The sequence below is a fragment of the Lithobates pipiens genome, unplaced genomic scaffold, assembly GCF_037356315.1.
Source record: "Lithobates pipiens isolate NorthernLeopardFrog02 unplaced genomic scaffold, aLitPip1_a1.2 Scaffold_28, whole genome shotgun sequence".
In the NCBI taxonomy this organism is placed as follows: Eukaryota; Metazoa; Chordata; class Amphibia; order Anura; family Ranidae; genus Lithobates; species Lithobates pipiens.
In genome coordinates this window covers 112,332,087-112,353,594 of record NW_027507789.1, presented here as the reverse complement: position 1 = coordinate 112,353,594, position 21,508 = coordinate 112,332,087, and the positions used below count along the sequence as shown (strand labels likewise).

Genomic DNA, 21,508 nt, shown 5'->3' with positions numbered 1-21,508 from the left:
ATTCATTTATCAGTGACCGTGACCAGTAAATTCATTCATTAGTGACTGACCAGTAAATTCATTCATCAGTGACAGTGACCAGTAAATTCATTCATCAATGACCGTAAATTCATTTATCAGTGACAGTGACCAGTAAATTCATTCATCAGTGACCGTGACCAGTAAATTCATTCATCAGTGACCATGACCAGTAAATTCATTCATCAGTGACCGTGACCAGGAAATTCATTCATCAGTGACCGTGACCAGGAAATTCATTCATCAGTGACAGTGACTAGTAAATTCATCCATCAATGACAGTGACCAGAAAATTCATTTATCAGTGACCAGTAAATTCATTTATCAGTGACAGTGACCAGTGCAGGACATTAATACAAAAATTACTGTGACCAGTGCAGGACATTTACCCCCTTCCCCCGCCATGCTGCATATTAGAAAAATCAGTCAAACTCACAAACTGACAGTTCAGAATGAAGTCTGGCCCCATCACTGCATCAGCTTAATTTAGCTTGTACAGTACCTCTGGAATTGTAGTCTGCAAATTCTGCAATCAAGTGAGGGCATTGACTGGTTCCTCCTCGGCGGTGCTGCCTGGCTTCTCTTGTATGCAGGCTGCAGTAGCTCAGCAGTAGCTCAGCCTAGCATGGCTCAGTAGCTCCGCCCATCGAGCCTCCGGCCGAGTGACGTCACGACGCTGGGACGGGGCTGACGCCGGTGTTCTAGGCAGGACAGAAGCTTGCCAATGCCGAGCCCCGGTCAGACTACTCGGCAGCGGGCCCCGGCTGAGGGCCCCATTCGGCAGCGGTCCCCACTAGGCTGCGGGCCCCATAGTGACTGCGGGCCCCATAGCGACCGCGTGGGTTGCTATGGCGGTAGTTCCGCCACTGGCTTCGATTCTACAAACAAAGTGTATACACCACCCCTTCACCGCTCCAAAGATGCTGCTATCAGGAGTTTTTTTAATGCCCTGCAAGCGCGCCACTCCAGTGTGAAAGCACTTGGGCTTTCACACTGGAGAGACAGAAGCAGCTCTTGGCGATATGCAGGCGCTATTTTTATCGCTGTAGCGCCTGTAAATCGCCTCAGTGTGAAAGGGGTCTTTAGCACTGCATAAATTGATGAAGCTATATAATTACCTGAAATAAATAAATAAAACACATTACGTGATCCCCCCGGTCACTCTGCAAAATTGCACTGCTTGGCACTGGACCCGGAAGACTGCTGTTATCATTGTAGTAGCAGCCACTACTACAGTGATTATCAGCTTACACAGGGATCCCTAAGGTATATTATATGCATACTCCAAGCTGGGCCAATGTAACTATGCAATAAAAATCATACCTAAAGTTTAGCTTTAAGTAGCGAACACCATCAATTAAATTTCTGGCTTTGTTCTTCAAAATGAAATTAAGAAAGGGGATCTGCTACATTCCCAGTAAAATCAAGTTCATTCTGAATCCAGGTGTGCAAGTCATATCTAATTGTACAAACTTTGCTTTGAATTTACCAAAAACTGTGCCTACCTGATTGGATAAAAATTTAATGTGTTGTTCTGGTAGGCCCTGGCACTAGGTAAATCTAAAACACATTATACCAATAAGATTGTACAAAAAACATAGTAACAAGCGTGTCATGTGTCATAAGGAAAAAGGGGTCTATGTACAAAATGTTTGTTGTGGTGTGACAAACATTTGCACAATCAGGGTGAAAATTGCCGTACTTCCTCTGTTATGTGTGATTCCTATATCGTCTGTGCCATCTAGCGGTCACAACATGTTTTTTTTTTTCATTTTTTAGGTATTTCTGAAAAAAAATAAATCATCATCAACACTAGGTGGTGCTGAGGATGTAGGAATAACACATAATAGAGGAAGTAAGGCAATTTTCTTCCTGATGTTTGTCACAAAAGCTATTGTTTTATACATAGACCCTCATGTGCTTGAATAAAAGCACCAGCATCAAAAGAACCTGATATGCAGTAGGAATTGCCATTGTATATTTTAGCAGTAAAAAAATAAATGTAAACACATTGTACTGTATCACATTCCAAACATATAAATGCCATACAATGGGAATATATTATAAGGACTCATTTATTTGTTTTGAATATCATCTAGTAACAGGAATTCTTACAACTTTATAAAAGCCAAAATCTTTATGATTGAAAATAAAAATCTTGGATGCGATAATACGTGTATATATAAGACTGTTCATATTAGGATCTCGATTCCTTGGTGCACACGGAACTCGGGACCTTTAATTGAGAAAGTGCTGGTGGAAGCTGTATGGGCACAGTCCTTTCCTGAACGCTTGGCACAGGTACACGTGAAGCTTGTATCTGCAGGTGCCCATCGGTGGTTACTGTACAGGTGATATCTTCAGCTTTCACATCCTGAGGGAGGTCTGCCTCTTTCCTGAAGATCTGGCACTTGTAGGAGAAGGATCCTTTCCCATCATCCATCTTGGATTCCTTGGCCCCACTCACGAGCAGTTTACTTCCAAGCATTTTGACTGTCAGCTCTTGGGGGGAGAAGTCTTGAATATCCAAGGTTAGGATGAAGTCATCCTTGATGGCCTTTGTTTCGGTGCTGCTCAGTACAGGTAGAGTCTTGTTCTCTTGAAGTGTCATTTCCTGCAGCAGCTGATGATGAAACTTGTCCATGAGCTTCATACTACTTCGGATCTCTTCTACAGTGCGAATCATATCTTGCTCCAGGCTGGTAAAGATGTCTCTGGACAGGGGCCACAGAGGCCTCAGGAAGGGGACAAGAGGGCTTGGGGAGCCATTCCTAGCCAGCTGAAGGCTCAACATGATGTCTTGGAAGTTCTTTGCAGGAAATATCAATCTATTGCAGCTTCTAGTCTGATGTGGGGAATATAGTCCCAAGAACCCTTTTATACTTGTTGCTTGAACTTCCAGACTTTTCTTACATCCCAAAGTCCTGGCCAACATGACACAGTTATTATTCAATGTCCTCATCATATGCCCTGTGACTCAGACAGACAGCCTTCTGTCTCAATAACATGCTAAAAACAGCTCTGAACCATCTGTACCCAAAATAACACAGTGACTTAAGGCAATGCAATGCTTTGCATTGTCACCCAATAGTTCCTAAATGAGGCATCGCTGAGAGGCGTCAAAGAGACAGCAGAGATTTAAATTCCTTTTCCACAACTGACTTTTTTCCCACGTGTATGTGTGCACTTACAGTATTATGCATATGTACATACAGAGTACAGTATGCATATTCGTGTTGTACTCATATATTGATCACAGATATGACCACCAGCGCACTACTGGGGCTTAATTACAAGGTAGTGCAAAGACTAATAATATCTGCAGCAACTCCTAGAAATCCAATGAAAATGAGTCTGCTGAAAAAAAAAGAAAAATTAAAGCTGACTGATTATTGGTTGAATGGGCTACATCACCTTTAACATTTTAGTTACCACTTAAGGATCAAGCCTCTTTCTGAGATTTTGGTGTTTACAAATTAAAAAAACATTTTTTTTGCTAGAAAATTACTTAGAACCCCCAAACATTATATATATATTTTTCTAACACCCTAGAGAATAAAATCGTGGTCGTTGCAACACATTCTGTCACATCGTATTTGCGCACCGGTCTTATAAGCGCACTTTTTTGGGGAAAAATACACTTTTTTGAATTAAAATATAAGACAACAGTAAAGTTTTTTTTTCTGTTGTGAAAGATAATGTTACGCCATGTAAATTGATACCCAACATGTCACGTTTAAAAATTGCGCCCACTTGTGGAATGGTGACGAACATTTACCCTTGTAAATCTCCATAGGTGATGTTGAAAAAATTCTACAGGTTGCATGTTTTGATTTGCAAAGGAGGTCTAGGGCTGTGGTTCGAGGATCGTGGTGATACCTCACATGTGTGGTTTGCTTCTGCACACGAGGTCGGCGGGACGGGGTGCGCTTAAATTTTTTTTTTTTTATTATTATTTATTTTTCCTTTTATTTTTAGACTGTTCTTTAAAAAAAAATGATGTCACTTTTATTTCTAATAAATGTACACATCCCTTGTAATAGAAAAAAAAGCATTATAGGACCTCTTAAATATGAGATATGGGGTCAAAAAGATACAAAAATGCAATAAAAAAATTAAATAATTTTTTACTCTTTAACATTTTTTATTTTATTTGCTTTACATTCAAATTCACAAATATTGCCACAAAATAATCGCATACAATAATTCCCCTTACAAACAAGTTTCCCATATCCCCCCCTCCCATCCCCCCTCCCCCTATCAGCCCTCTCCCCCTCCCATTCCCTCCGCCGATAATATTCAATTCACAATTATACAAAAATTTTAAATAACATCAAACTTAAACAAATTACTCGTTCCCTTCTCCCATCCCCCTCCCCACCTCTCATTCATTCCCTCCTTCATCCATCACTCTTACATCTTACTCACCCTTTCTCATTGCTCACCCCACTTTCCCCATATTTTAACAAACTTCCCATAATTACCTCTTTTCCTATATATGTATTCCTCCTTTTTTATGTTATCTTTCACCCTTTCCATCCATTCCTTTACTGTAGGCGCTTCCCTCCTCTGCCATTTAAACGCAATTGATTTCCTCCCCTGAAAAAGGCATCTAATAACAGCTGTGTGGATATCCCCTCGTGCCTCCTCTTCTTCTATCAATCCCATTATACAGATTTTAGCTTCTACTTCCAGTGATAACCCAAACACTTTATTAATTTTCCCTATTATTCCTACCCAATATCTATATAATCTTGGGCATCGCCAAATCATATGTATTAAATCTCCTCTTCGGTCTCCACACCTTTGGCATTCTGCATCCTGTCTACTCCCAAATCTAAACAATTTAAGAGGAGTGTAATATACCCTATGGATTAAATACATTTGAGATATAATATGTGATGGAGATAAGGAAACTTTCGCCCCCAATGCCAGAACCTTTTCCCACTGTTCTACCGATATTGGGCCCACCTCTCTTTCCCATTTTACCTTTTTTTTCTCCTCTATTACCCCTTCTTGTTCTGTTCCCTTTAGATACCTATAGATCTCAGAGATAACTCCTTTCGATATATTACAACTTATAATTCTCCCGAGTACAGGCATCTTACTCCATTCCAACTTCCTGTCTCTAAATTGTGCCTCTAACGCATGTTTAATTTGTATATAATTAAGGAGGTAATAAGCCGGTAACCCATATTCGTCCCTTAGTTCCTGAAATGTTTTCAGTCTCCCGTCCCTGTATAGTTGCGCTAAGAAGTGTACACCCCTCCGATCCCATTCTACTAATCTCCCCATTTTCTTAATTTCCTCTAAATTTTTATATTCCCATATTGGTGAGAATTCTGTATATCCTCTATACCCCAATATTACTTTTACCTCCTCCCAACACTTTACCATCAGTTGGACTGTGGGGCAACTGGTCCTAAATGAGACGGCTTCCACTGCTTCCGCGACCGTATTATGTGGGGTATCCCTCCCCAAGGGACCACCCCCCCTTCCCGTCACCACTGCCAGGCCACCTCCCCTCATATACTGTATTTGGGCAGCCAGAAAGTAGTATCTCATATTAGGTAGTGCCATCCCACCCATTTCCCTTGGTCTCTGTAGTACTTGTAAACTAATTCTTGCCACACCGTTCTTCCATATCACCTCTCTAAACAAACTTTCCATTTTTTTAAACCAATATTTTGGAATCCAAACCGGTGAATTTTGTATAACATATAATATTTGAGGCATCCACACCATCTTAATTAAATTGCACCTACCGGCTACTGACAAGGGGAGGTTCTTCCATATTCTGATTTTACGCTTTAATTTTGACATAAGTGGAACTAAATTCCCTGCTATATACTGCCTTGGGTCTGCCGTCATATTCACTCCCAAGTACTTCATTTGTTTAACTATTTCTATTTGGGATACCTGTACTGGCAATGGGGTATCGAGGGGTTCCACTGGTAGGAGAGCAGATTTTTCCCAGTTAATTTCGAGTCCAGAGAAATACCCGAATTCTTTTATCAGAGTCATTGCCGCCACCAATGAGGGCCCCGTGTCCCCTAAAAACAACAGTACATCGTCTGCATACAAAGCAACCTTTTCCTCTTCATTCCCTCTTTTAAACCCCCGGATATCCTGCGCCTCTCTCAAGGCTATAGCCAGAGGCTCAATCGAGAGGGCGAAAAGCAGGGGCGACAAAGGGCACCCCTGTCTTGTCCCCCTCTCCAAATGGAACCCCTCTGAACATTCCCCGTTTATTCTCACTTTCGCCCTTGGACCTGTATACAGTACTCTTATCCATTGCATAAATCTCGGACCAAATTGAAATGCCGCTAACACCCTCCTCAAATAATGCCACTCCACACTATCGAAGGCTTTTTTCGCATCTAAGGACATAACTGCTCTATTCCCTTTGTTTTCTGAAGGAATCTGCATGTTTAACCACTTTCAGACCGGACCAATTTGCTGGTCAAAGACCAGACCACTTTTTGCGATTCGGCACTGCGTCGCTTTAACTGACAATTGCGCGGTCGTGCGACGTGGCTCCCAAACAAAATTAACGTCCTTTTTTTCCCACAAATAGAGCTTTCTTTTGGTGGTATTTGATCACCCCTGCGGTTTTTATTTTTTGCGCTATAAACAAAAATAGAGCGATAATTTTGAAAAAAACGCATTATTTTTTACTTTTTGTAATAATAAATATCCCCCAAAAATATATAAAAAAACATTTTTTTCCCTCAGTTTAGGCCGATGCGTATTCTTCTACATATTTTTGGTAAAAAAAATCGCAATAAGCGATTATTGATTGGTTTGCGCAAAAGTTATAGCGTTTACAAAATAGGGATAGTTTTATAGCATTTTTATTAATAATTTTTTATTATTTTTTTTTTTACTAGTAATGGCGGCGATCTGCGATTTTTATTGTGACTGCGACATTGTGGGGGACCCATCGGACATTTTTGACACATTTTTGGGACCATTGTCATTTATACAGTAATCACTGCTATATAAATGCAGTGATTCCTGTGTAAATGACACTGGCAGTGAAAGGGTTAACCAGTGGGTGGCAGTGTAGGGGTTAAGTGTTCCTAGGGGTGTGTTACTAACTGTGGGGGGGTTGGGCTTTCATTTAGTGTACACTGATCTCTGCTCCAATCACATGGAGCAGAGATCAGCGTCACTAGTTGCTAGGCAGAATGGAAAAATGTTGTTTATACAGCATTTCCTCCATTCGGCCGCTCCGTGAGACGATCGCGGGGATGCCCGCGGCGATCGAGTCCGCGGGTCCCGCGACCGGACTCACGGGGGTCCCGATGGCACGGCGGCAACGAATATTGGACGTACATGTACGCCAATATGCCTGCCCGTGCCATTCTGTCGACGTACATCGTCGTGCGCTGGTCGGGAAGTGGTTAAATAGGCGCGTCTCACATTCATATTTGTGGACCGCCCTGGTATAAACCCAGTTTGGTCCTGATGTATTAATTTTGATATTATATTTTTTACCCTTGTTGCAAGTACTTTTGCCAAGATTTTAACATCTGAACACAGTAACGATATAGGTCTATATGATGCGGTCTCCAATTGGTTTTTCCCTTCTTTTGCCAGGACCACCACTGTGGCCTCCATCATTGATTGCGGCAACTGCCCCACTTCAAAAGCCCCATTGAACACCTGTAGGAGAGCCGGTAAAAGTATCTCCCCAAATTTTTTATAAATCTCTATCGGCAGTCCATCCGGACCTGGGGCTTTCTGATTTATCATTTCTGCTGTTACTTTTTGCAGCTCCTCCAGGGTCAATGGTGCTTCCAAGCCCTCCCTATCCTCCTCCGACAGCCTGGGTAATGTTATTTTCCCAAAAAATTCCTGCATCTCCCCCTCTACTTCGGAGTTTGAAACTTTATATAGTTCCTCATAATATTTTCTAAACTCTTCCACTATTTCAGGTGTTGACTTCCTCATACCTCCCTCCCTGTCCAATATCGCCGGTATTATTGGGGACGAACTATTTGATTTAGCAATCAATGACAATACCCTCCCCACTTGTTCCCCTTCGCCAAAGAAGGACTGCCTCTGGAACTGCCTTTTCTTCTCCTCTTTCTCCCATATAAGTCTTTTATATTCTACCTGATTTTTCTCCCATTCCTTGGAGCTTTCTTCTGAAGGGGCCCTTATATACCTCTCTTCTGACCTCCTTACCCTTTCTTTTGCTTCTATTTCCTTTGCTAACCCCTTCTTCTTAATCTGCGATATCTTTTTTATTAGTTCCCCCCTTAAGAAGGCTTTCAAGGTATCCCACATTATTCCCAGGGACGTAGATCCCACATTTATGCTCAAAAATTCTTTTAGATTTTCTTTTACCCCCTCCATGTTATCCATTAGTTCTAACCAAAATGGATTTATCTTCCATTCCCTTCTGCTACATCCTCTCCCTATTGTCATTAAAAACATTACCGGTGAATGGTCCGAAATTCCCCTTGGCTCGTACTCCACCTTCTCCACCATCCCCAGCGCCTCTTCATTACACAGCACCATATCAATCCTGGACAAGGTGGAGTACATCTTAGAGTGACAAGAATACTGTTTTCTTAAAGGGTTCCACCTTCTCCATATATCCACAAAACCTGTTTCTTCACAGAATTGAAATAACAACCCATTAGGTCCCTCCCTACTACCAACCTTCTGTGGGAACCTATCTATTTTTTGATCCATTATCATATTGAAGTCCCCTGCTATTATGACTGGGATTCCAGGCTTATCCTTTATAAACTTCAGCAGTTCATATAATATTTCTGCATTAAATGGCGGTGGGACATACACAGTTGCGATCACACATACTCTATCTTCTATACCACAAAAAAGGAACACATATCTCCCTTTACCATCTATGATGCTCTGCCTGCAGGTTAGACCCGACCCAGGATCTATTAAGACACTCACTACCCTTGAATAGGAGGTGTATGTAGAATGATATTATATCCTATATTTCCTGTGTCTTAGCACACTGATTGTATCTCGGTCCAGGTGGGTCTCCTGCAAACAGAGCATCCCATAATTACCCATATTCCCCATGGAAAATAACGCACGTCTCTTCAACTGTTCCTTCACCCCCCGTACATTCCAAGAACAGATTTTAACCTTTTTAGTGAAATTCCCTACCTTACTACTTACTCCCATATTTAAAACCTAAATCACAATATCATACTTTTATTCTCCATTCTACGTGCTTTCTCTGTGTTTTCCCACGTGATCTCCCCCTTACTTTTTTCCCTGTGCTCCAAAATTTTAGTCCCACACATATTTTGTATCTCAAATTTACCATGTTTCTTATACACATTTTTCAGACAATTTATTTCCTTGTGCCTCACTTAATTTCATTTTCTTGTGCCCTTTTTCACTGACCACCATATTTAATGCAGTTTCACACATCAACTTTATACTTAAATATTTTTTGTGCAATTAACAATCCTTTACCATGCCTACCTATATCCTTCCCTATCCTTTCAACCTCCTTTCTCTCGCTAACATTCATCCATTCACACACCCCATCCCTTTTTTCTTTCCCCTCCCCAACCCTCCCATGCCCCACTTGGGGCCCTTCTAAGGGGCTTCCAACATGACCGTTTTTACCTCCCAGGGTGATATATCCTCCCCACCTACTCACCCTCCCCACCCACTCCCATTACTCTTATTTCTATAACAAAAAATAGTCCACATTACTACCGAGGAAGAAAAAAAAAAAAAAAAAAGGGGGAAGGGGGGAAGGAGAAAGGGAAGGAGACAAACAGAGCAATATGGGGGCATTCCCTCTTAGTCCAAAAAAAGAAAAGAGAAAAAAAAGAAAAGAAAAAAAAGAAAAAAATGTCCATTTTCTTTCTGTTTTCATATTACAACATTCCCCTCTGTTGCAGCAGACATTTATTTTCCTCCAACCACAATTTAACTTCTTCTGGACTATTAAAAAATATGTTTTCCCCAAATGCTGATACCCTCAACTTTGCCGGATAAAGCAATGCATAGTTCACTTTAAGACTCTGCAATTTCTTTTTGCACTCTATAAACTTAGCTCTCTGTCCTTGCAGCTCTGGGGAAAAATCCGGATACAATGAAATCTTTATCCCATTATATTCAAGATTACGCAGTTCTCTTGCTCTTTGAAGGATAACAACTTTATCTCTATAGGACAGCAATTGGATGATTATGGGTCTAGGATGAATTCTTCCTTCCACCATCCTAAACGGAATTCTATACGCCCTTTCAATTGCAAAAAATCTTGATAGCTTCTCACTCCCTACTTTATCCTTTATCCATATTTCCATAAATTCAGCAAGATCATTGCCTTCGCTTTTCTCCGGTAAACCTAAAACTCTGATATTTTTCCTGCGCATAATATTTTCCATATTGTCCATTTTAGCCATACACAAATTTAACTGGCCCTTCATCATTTGCATCTCCTGTTTCAGCGGGAGTACATCATCCTCCACCTGGCTGACTCTCTCCTCCATATCTGATATACGAGCCGCAGTTTTCTGTACTTCATTTTTAAGATTTAACCCATCTTCTCTTATCTGCTTTAATTGATCTGATACATCATCCAATGATAATTTACATGTGTTCACCGCAGATAGAATTTCTTTTAGTGATGGTTCTTTACCTTTTGCCCAAATTTCTCCTTCTGTACCTATCTCAGTGTCCCGTCCAGTCCCCCTCTCTATGGAGAGATTACTCACGGACGCTTGTGCTTCCGATATTCCACCCATTACACCCGTAGTGTCCGACCGGACTGCCGCACATATTGCTTTATTTGAACTTGTCGGCTCTATTTCGGTCGTCAAGCCCTGGCTCTTCCTTCCGCCCATTTGCACGGCTGCAGTACTCTGCGGCCGCCCCTCTCCGACTTGCACGTTCTTTTTGGGTGTTTGGTTTGGAGTCTGATTAGGCGTATGGGCATATCGCTCAAGTTTAGAAGCGGCGGCAGCGGCAGCAACGCCTGTCAGCCCGGACGAGTGACCAGCCTTATCTTTAGAGCTGCGTAATGTTTGTGAACCATTATGTGTGGTCGCCTCCTCCACCCCCCTTTTCCTGGTCATACCTTCGGATCTTACGTCTCTTCCACCGGGGGGGGGGGGGGAACGCTCAATCCCTCCCTTCGCTTTGGTTCCCTCTCTCACAGGGTTTCTTACGTGGGGATCGATGTTCCTCTATGGGAGAGCTTCCTGTGGCGACCTCCACATACCTCCACTGTTGCGCCGTTCGGTCAACCGATTGTACCGTTGCTCTCGCTTTGGTGGCGTCACAGCTTCGCAGCGTCCCCTCGTTTCGGCACCTCAACGCTCGGCTTCTCCTTCCCCCCTCCTCCTCCACACTACCTCGGCAGCATTAGTCTCTGGAGCGAGCGGTATGTCTGAGCCCGCCGCGACCTCTCACCCTGACATCCGGTCACGCCCCCCCCCCCCCAAAAATAAATAAATAATTAAATGTAATTTGAAAACAAAAATGTCCCTTTAAGTGTTTTGATGGCGCTTCCACCCTGAAATGATATGGAGATGGGTGGGGGCTATCTTCCCCTCACTCGTCTCCATAGTCTGGGAGCAGACCCAATCATCTCCGCCACTACCAATGGCTCGGTAAGTGGCGGAGGGCACCGGGGTGTGATGGGAGGGGAGGGCCCTCTCCCGATGCCGATAAAAGTGATCTCGTGGCGAATCCGCTGCAGGGACTGAGAGCACTTTTATCTGAAAGTGGACCACCCGCTGAAGAAGCGGATACCAGGGTTATGGTATAGCTAGCTGTTGCCATAACAACAATATTCCTCTTCAAAATAGCGAAGTAAAACAACGGCAGGCGGTCCGTAAGTGGGTAAAGCGGAATAATACTCACATCAGCTTCAGTGATGCTACGTCCTGGAGCTCCCTGCCCGACCACTATCATTGACCAAATGGAGATGATGTCTCTCCAACATGTGCAGGACTTCAGCCAGATTCAACATTGCCAAATTTCTACAGTGAGCTGTCAGGTAATTAGCTCAAATTAAAAATCCTGCCTGTCTGGCAATTTTAATTCCTTAGCCTAAAGTTCCACTGTGAGACAACTTATTTAAAGCCCAACTCCAGGAAATTAAAAAATTCTCCCTTACAGTGGGGCTTGTGTGAACACTGCAGGTGTTATCTACTTGCTTATTCTAGGGGAGAGTAAAAGCCTTTTTTACTTATCTAATTCTTTGCTCCTCCAGCAGACGGCGCTTCCCCCATGCTCTGAGTTATCATATCAAATGCAGGGCTGTGGATGTAGCACTGGTCTTGATGATGTCAAGACTGCTGGAGCATGGGTAGAAGAGGCTGTGAAAAACTGTCTAGTAGCGTGGTCGATTGGATTGTCCGACAACATAATCCGATCTGACTTTTTCCGTCTGAATTTCCGACCATGTGTACAGGGCATTACAGTGTTGGCGCAGCCTGATCCCAAAAGCATATTTTCCAGTTTCCTGAAATTAGGTAGGCTTGGTAAGTACAGTACATTCTTTCAGTTGACCAGGAGGTTCTCCTTTATCCCTGTCTCTAGCTTTTTATGTTTTTGTGTAGCGCTACTACTGCTGCTTTTCATTTTGTCCACAGTATCAAATATTCGTCTTTCATTGGGATGGAGTAAGCATCAGTATTTGCAGATATTGGTAAGTATAGTAGGTGTCTTTTTAGTATTGAAATAGGGACTTTTCACTAGATATAACATTCTATAGACTAAATTTACAAACCTAACATGCCAAGATATGTATAGTCATTTGCAAAAAAGTGAGTTATTTTCAAATAAATTCAATGGGAATGAAAAAATAGTAATATGAGCCTTATCTTTGTGTTAAAGATTTAGAAATCAAGCCTTTTTAAGTTATTAGTGTGGTTCGGGAACAAAGCAGTTTTGTTGAATATTTTAGAGGATGTTTGAGCAAAAAAGTTACCTGCACTGAACAAAATTATAAACGCAACACTTTTGTGTTTGCCCCTATTTATCATGAGCTGAATGCAAAGATCTCCAACTTTTTCTATGTACACAAAAGGCCTATTTCTATCAAATATTGTTCACAAATCTGTATAGGAAAGTGGAGGTGTAACAGCGCTAGAGTAACAAGAGAGGGAAACCCCCCCCACAAACAGCAGCAGCATACAGTGCGACAACACCAAATATAATAAGATCAGAAAAGCTGCGCTATAAAATGAATGTATTAAAGTCCATGGTCCCATACAGTCCCAGAAAAGCATTGCTTAAATGATCACAGGGAATTTTTTATTTTCTAAAGCCACTGGTTGTTGAACACCGCAGTGCACATGCATGAACTCCAAAAAGTGCCCAATCACCGTAGGTGTAAATTGTGCTTACCAGATGGCAAGCATTAAAGGCAGTTGGCTAAACCCAGCCTAGGGCTTTTAAGCTTGCAGATGTCCACACCTCAACTGGGAACCAGGTACAATTATACACTACGACCGTCTGGATGTCCATACACTTTCATATATTGCTCAGGAGAAAGACAAGGACTGCCATAGTGTAGTATGTTTAAAACGTATCAAATATATTTATTCAACGTTGCACTTACAATTTTTGAAAGCAGAATGTACATAAAAAAGCAATGCTGGCTGACATATACGAACGGAGCCTGTCCTTCTAAACAAACAGCGTGGTGACGTCACTGAGTGCCCTCCCAGACGCATTTCGTCATCAAGTAGACGTTTTCAATGGGGAACAGGCACCGCAGTGACTCACCATCATAAATAGAACACCCAAGCCTCGTTCTGAGTCATGAGTAAATAGATACAGAAAACACCATATTGGAAATGGGAACGTTTTTGTCAGAAACCATGAATCAGACCGAGACAGAAGTACAATTAAAACACACTTGTTTATTAAATAAAAAGGTAAATAGAAAAAGCGTAGTCAAAGCATAGCCAAAGTCCAGTAACCAGATAGAGTAGTCAGCCAGGCCAGAGCTCAATCACCAGATCGGGTAATCAGCCAGGCCAGAAGTCAGGGATCCAAGTAGAGCAATAGCAAGCATGATAAGGAGCCAGAAGGGATGTCAGCAAGCCAGTCTTTAACCTCTTGCCGACCGCCGCACGACGATGTACGTCGACAGAATGGCACGGGCAGGCATATGGGCGTACCTGTACGTCCCTGCCTTCCCGCGGATGGGGGGCCCGATCGGGCCTCCCCCGGTGCCTGCAGCGGTCGGTATTCGTTCGGGAGCAATCCGGGATGAGGGGGCGGCCATTCATTCATGGCCACCCCCTCGCGATCGCTCCCGACGAATGGAAATCCTTTGTGACATCACTTCCTCTCCTGTAATGTAAACACAGGAGAGGAAGTGATGTAATCTCTCCTCCATGTCGGTATTTTTCGTTCCGACACCGAGGAGAGAGGATCGGTGAGTTGCACCAACACGACACTTCACAGTAGAACATGCCAGGCACACTCACACCCCCCCTTTACCCCCCGACCACCCCCCCAATTACCCCTGCCCCCCCAGTCACAGTGACACCAATGCATTTTTTTTTTTTTTGCATTGGTGTCATTTGTGACTGTAATAACTGTTAGGGCAGTTAGGGTTAGCCCCCTTTAGTTCTAATGTACCCCCCTAACCCCCCCAATAAAGGTTTAACCCCGTGATCACCCCCCGTCGCCAGTGTCACTAAGGCTGGGTTCACATTGCAGCGGTTTATGAGAACGGATGTGATTCGCACCGCACTGCAGTGCAAATCACATCCGATCTCTGTGCGATTCGAGTTCAGCCATTCGCCGCACCCGCCGCAAATTCGCACGGGACCCTTTTTTTGGTCCGCAGCAGAATCGGATCGCATGGGTGTTCACACCATGCGATCCGAGTTTGCAGATCGCACTGCGATATGCGAACTGATCTGGGGGTGTCATTAACATTTCACTGACACTCCCAGCAGTTCGCATAGGGCAGTGTGAACTGCCGCCGGGAGGCATGCGATGCGGGAACCCGCCGCGGATTCGTGGCGTTCCGGCATCGCTCCAGTGTGAACCCAGCCTAATAAGCGATCGTTTTTCTGATCGCTGTATTAGTGTCACAGGTGACGCTAGTTAGGCAGGTAGGTATTTAGGTTCGCCGCAGCTTTTTATAGCGCCAGGGACCCCCATATACTACCGCATAAAGCCCCCTGATTGCCCCCTAGTTAACCCTTTCACCAGTGATCACCATATAACTGTTAGAGGTGACGCTGGTTGGTTAGTTATTTTTTTATAGTTTCAGGGCACCCGCCATTTATTACCTAATAAAGGTTTAACCCCCCGATCACCCGGCGGGTGTCATTTGTGACTGTAATAACTGTTAGGGTTAGCCCCCTTTAGTTCTAAGGTACCCCCCCTAACCCCCCCCAATAAAGGTTTAACCCCGTGATCACCCCCCGTCGCCAGTGTCACTAAGGCTGGGTTCACATTGCAGCGGTTTATGAGAACGGATGTGATTCGCACCGCACTGCAGTGCAAATCACATCCGATCTCTGTGCGATTCGAGTTCAGCCATACAGATAGTATGGCTGAATTCGCGTTGCACCCGCCGCACCCGCCGCAAACTCGCACGGGACCCTTTTTTTGGTCCGCAGCAGAATCGGATCGCATGGGTGTTCACACCATGCGATCCGAGTTTGCAGATCGCACTGCGATATGCGAACTGATCTGGGGGTGTCATTAACATTTCACTGACACTCCCAGCAGTTCGCATAGGGCAGTGTGAACTGCCGCCGGGAGGCATGCGATGCGGGAACCCGCCGCGGATTCGTGGCGTTCCCGCATCGCTCCAGTGTGAACCCAGCCTCATAAGCGATCGTTTTTCTGATCGCTGTATTAGTGTCACAGGTGACGCTAGTTAGGCAGGTAGGTATTTAGGTTCGCCGCAGCTTTTTATAGCGCCAGGGACCCCCATATACTACCGCATAAAGCCCCCTGATTGCCCCCTAGTTAACCCTTTCACCAGTGATCACCATATAACTGTTACAGGTGACGCTGGTTGGTTAGTTATTTTTTTATAGTTTCAGGGCACCCGCCATTTATTACCTAGTCTCACTAGTGTACCCCTAAATTTAGGGGTGTCTACTTTCCAAAATGGGGTCATTTGGGGGGGGTTTGTGCCATCTTGGCATTTTATGGCCTTCAAAACTGTAACGCCCTTAGAAAGCCTGAAGGCGGTGCTTGGTTTTCGGGGCCCCGTACGCGGCTAGGCTCCCAAAAAGTCCCACATATGTGGTATCCCCGTACTCAAGAGAAGCAGCAGAATTTATTTTGGGGTGTCATTTCACATATGCCCATAGCATGTGTGAGCAATATATCATTTAGTGACAACTTTGTGTAAAAAAAAAAAATAAATTTTTTTTTTTTTTTGTCATTATTCAATCGCTTGAGGCAAAAAAACAAAATATTCAATGGGCTCAACATGCCACTTATCAATTTCCTTAGGGGGTCTACTTTCCAAAATGGGGTCATTTGGGGGGGTTTTGTACTGCCCTGCCATTTTAGCACCTCAAGAAATGAGATAGGCAGTCGTAAACTAAAAGCTGCGTAAATTCCAGAAAACGTACCTTAGTTTGTAGATGTGACAACTTTTGCGCAAACCAATAAATATACAGTTATTGACTTTTTTTTTACCAAAGACATGTGGCTGAATACATTTTGGCCTAAATGTATGACTAAAATTGAGTTTATTGGATTTTTCTAAGAACAAAAATAGAAAATATCATTTTTTTTCAAAATTTGCGGTCTTTTTACGTTTATATCGCAAAAAATAAAAATCGCAGAGTCAGTCAAATACCTTTAAAAGAAAGCTCTATTTGTGGGAAGAAAAGGACGCAAATTTCGTTTGGGTACAACATTGCATGACCGCGCAATTACCAGTTAAAGCAGCGCAGTGCCAAAGTGTAAAAAGACCTCTGGTCATTTACCAGCAAAATGGTCCGGTCTGAAAGTGGTTAAACAGAACCGCAGGAGGCAGGTCAGGCGAGCATGATCAGGAACAGCTGGTAACTGTGGAGAGAGATGAGAGCTGGCAATTAGCCGACAGCTGAGCAGCCAGCCCAGAGAAGGAAGGGCTAAGCCAGTCCTGACAGTTTTCCTTTACTCACATGGACACAGATAATTATATCTATAACACTTTAGTAGACTAACCCAAAAAATTATTTATTTAAAAATGAAGTCGTTAAATATAGAATTAGAACCTCATTTCCATATCCATTCGGCTGTAGCGTTTCAAGGGGTTAGAGAACACTCTACTTTTTAAATCTGAGTCCAAACTAATATTAACCCATTACTAGAAAAACAGACAATATAAATATACATATATCTGGCAGGTATAATAGAGATCTTAAATAAATGTATGGGTTAAACCTGCCTTTCATCCCACACAAAAAATGTATATTTCCCTATGTTAATAAATAAAATGAAATAATAAAAATGAATAAAAATAAATGAATAATAATAAATACTATTATATAATAATTAATATTATATAAAAATAATAATAATAAAAATATAATCAAACAAAAATGTATTTTATTGAAAAAATATATTATAAAAAATTATATAATGAAAAAATTTGTTTTGAGAGGCCTAATTAATTCCAATATTCCCCTTTCTCCATAATATAAATGTAAATGTATATAGAACCTCACATGTACGTGCCTATAAATGTGTTAATAAATATTATGTTTATATGTGTAAATAATTACATGAATCCTTTTATAAAAATTATATAGTGAAAATAAAGCAACATTTATTAATATAGTGAAAATTAGTTAATTAATAAAATGTGTATACATATATCCAAATGCGCATGCACATTTCTGATTTTATATGTGATAATTAATAGTGAAATATATATATATATATATATACACATACAAATTTTTTTTTGATTAAATCCTAATGTGAATAAAATGAATTGAAATATTATTATAACTAATACAAATATATGCTAATTAAACTATCACCAGATTAGTGCTTAATGTAAAAATAAATAAAAATAGAATCTATACACATGGTGACAATTTAATGTGTATATTATATGATATTCCTATATATCAGAAATTTGATTACCAACTATCAAACTTAAATGTGATTAAACCTGAACGGCCAGTACCCCAAAACTTATAAATTTTAAAAGATTAGAAAAATATGAAGGATAAAAATAAATAAAAGTTATGAAAAAACTGTATTTAATATATATATACCCCAAGATATAATATTAAAATAGAACTACCAAGGGCCAAAAACATTTATTTTTCTCAACTTTCATTTTAGTGACAATCCCATACAATCCTCATCATCCTCATCATTGTATAATACACTCGTCATCAACATCCTCATCATTGTATAATACACCCATCATCGCTATCCTCATCATTGTATAATACACCCGCCATCGCTATCCTTATCCTTGTATAATACACCCATCATCATCATCCTCATCATTGTATAATATACCTGGCGGCTGGCGTCATCGCTATCCTCATCCAGTGAGTGACCAGAACATCAGGCCAGGTAAGTGATAACTAATACTCTCGATTATTTTTTTCTTAGCAAGTTGCAAGTGAAGTTTAAATCCTGAGGATTAAACCAACATCTCATTGCAAACAGAACGGGTGCCAAGTTTAGTGATCAGGTTGGGCTGCCTGGATTTGGACAGGGAGGGGAAGAAAAAGAAATCTACAGCCAGAAAAAAAAAATCTTAAAGAGAAGCTATCCGCCCTGGCCAGGGCCTAGTCACTCACTGAGTGAGTGGAAAGAATAAGAGGCGAGCACTGCAGAGAAGCGCAGGGAATCAGCTGACTGAGTGAGGGAAGGGTCCAGGGATTAGTGCAGGGGTCCTCAAACCTTTTAAACAGGGGGCCAGTTCACTGTCCCTCAGAACGTTGGGGGGCTGGATCAACACAGCCTGATCAGTGTCCATTAGCACAACCTCATCTGGGCCCATCAGTGCAGCCTCACCTGTACACAACAATACAGCCTCACCTGTGCACAACAATTCAGCCTCACCTGTGCACAACAATTCAGCCTCACCTGTGCACAACAATGCAGGTTTACCTGTGCACCTCAACGCAGCCTCACCTGTGCACAACAATGCAGCCACACCTGTGCACAACAATGCAGCCACACATGTGCACAACAATGCAGCCACACCCCTGCACAACAATGCAGCCACACCCCTGCACAACAATGCAGCCACACCCATGCACAACAATGCGGCCACACCCGTGCACAATACAGCCACACCCATGCGCAACAATGCAGCCACACCCATGCGCAACAATGCAGCCACACCCCTGTACAACAATGCAGCCACACCTGTGGACAACAATGCAGCCACACCCGTGCACAACAATGCAGCAGAGGAGCCAAAATTGGGACCTCCCTTAACTTATAAATTTCTTGATTTACTGTTCCTTAGGCGTGACTCTCTATCCATAGTAGATACTTTGTTCCTACAATGTTCTAGTTCTTGAGGGGTGTACCCTTTCTCCACAAACCTGGTTATGAGAATGTGTGATTGGGTATTAAAATCCTCCAAACTGTCACAATTCCTCCTTACTCGCATGAACTGGCTTTTGGGTATCCCCCTAAGCCATTGTAGATGATGACAGCTCTGGATGGGTACATACCCGTTTCTGTCTGTTTCTTTGAAAAACGTTTTGGTTGTTATTTTGTTTTGTTTCTTTGTAAGTACAAGATCTAGATAATTGACTGTTTCTATGTGGCTCTCTGCCTTAAATTTCAGACCATAGGCATTGGTATTCAACATCCCTATAAATGAATCCAGACTATCTTGAGAAACCCTCTCAAAGTAGTACAAAATCATTGATGTACCTCTTATAGAATAAGAGCTCCTCCCATTTGTTGTCATGTATATTTTCTTCTTCCCACTTATTGAGTATCAAATTAGCCACACTGAGGGCATATCATATGCAACCAGTGTGTATGAACATTTAGTTGGAGCTTAACTGCTTTTCTGACCAATGAATGAAAACAGTTTTGTTTAAAAACTATTATTTAGGTTTGCTTACAATTCCATTCTCTTAATATGATCATGGTAGTGGGCTTCAGTTTATAATATCTATCAGGGTTCCTGATTTAGTGATTGAACGTTTTATTATAAACAATATTTTAATTTCATTATTAACTTTATAATGCATTCTATTATGTATTGTAACATTGTGGTTGTCAAAGATACAATATTTGTTTACTGGCGCAAGTAGGCAATGCAGAGTGGATTGTTTTGCATGGATAGCCGTGTAATATACACTGTGGCTGTGGAGGATGGAGATTTGATGCTCCACCAATCACAGCTACTTCCTAGCCAGTTAAGTTGAGCATGCTCACTGATCGGTACGCTTTCTGATGATGTATTGGGCCGGGTTCACACTGGTACGATACGACAGTCGTACCACTTTGGATCTGACTTTGCCCTGCAACTTGAAGTCCAACATTCATCCGACTTCAATAAACAGAGATCCGACTTTGATCCCTGACAAAACCAGGCACTGTGTCTGGTATTAGTTTTTAGGGGGAAGTCCACGCAAAATGCTAAAAAATAAAACGGCATGGGTTCCCCCTCAAAGAGCATACATGGCCCTGCAGTCTGGTATGAATTGTAAGGGGAACCCCCACAAAAAAATAGCATATGGGCCCCCCAAATCCATACCAGACCCTTATCTGAGCACACAGCCCAGCAGGTCAGGAAAGGGGGTGGGGACGAGCGAGCAGCCTCCTCCCTTCTGAACCGTACCAGGCCGCATGTCCTCAATATAGGGGGTGGGTGCTTTGGGTAGGGGGGGACCTGTGCCCCCACCCCAAAGCACCTTGTCCCCATGTTGATGAGGACAACGGCCTCTTCCCGACAACCCTGGCCGTTGGTTGTCGGGGGTCTGCGGGCAGGGGGACTTATTAGAATCTGGAAGCCCCCACCCTACGTGAATGAGTATGGGGTACATTGTACCCCTACCCATTCACCTGAAAAAAGTGTCAAAAATAAAACACAGCATCCAGGGTGTTAAAGTAATTTATTAAGGCAGCTCCGGTGTCTCTTCTGACTTCTCCCCTCTCCGGCTCTTCTGCCTCCTCCGCTGTTGTTTTCTGCCTCTGTCAGTTCTTTTCCCCTCTCTGGTACTCCTCCGCTCTCCACTGATGTCTTTTAGCCTTCTCCGGTTCTTCTCCCTCTGCCGGGTCTTCCCTGCTGTCTTCTTGCGCTTTTACTGGGTCTTCTCGCTCTTTTGCTGAGTTTTCTCCATTGTCTTTTAGCCCTTTCTGGTTCTTGTCCCTCTGTCCACTGTCTTATGCCTCTGCTGGGTCTTCTCCACTATCTTCTCGCTCTTTTGCCAGATCTTCTCCGCTTCTCAGAGGCCCACCCTTTATGACATCAATGAATGTGGGGATGATCATGGAATAGAATCTCTCCACATGAGAAACAATTGTTTTCAATTAATAATAGAATGATGTTACTCCC

General features: G+C 42.5%; 1 pseudogene; it reads right to left on the bottom strand.

Moving 5' to 3' along the window:
* Window positions 1-2,075: 2,075 nt before the first annotated feature.
* On the bottom strand, window positions 2,076-2,999 carry LOC143934888 (heat shock protein beta-11 pseudogene; annotated as a pseudogene).
* Window positions 3,000-21,508: the final 18,509 nt, after the last annotated feature.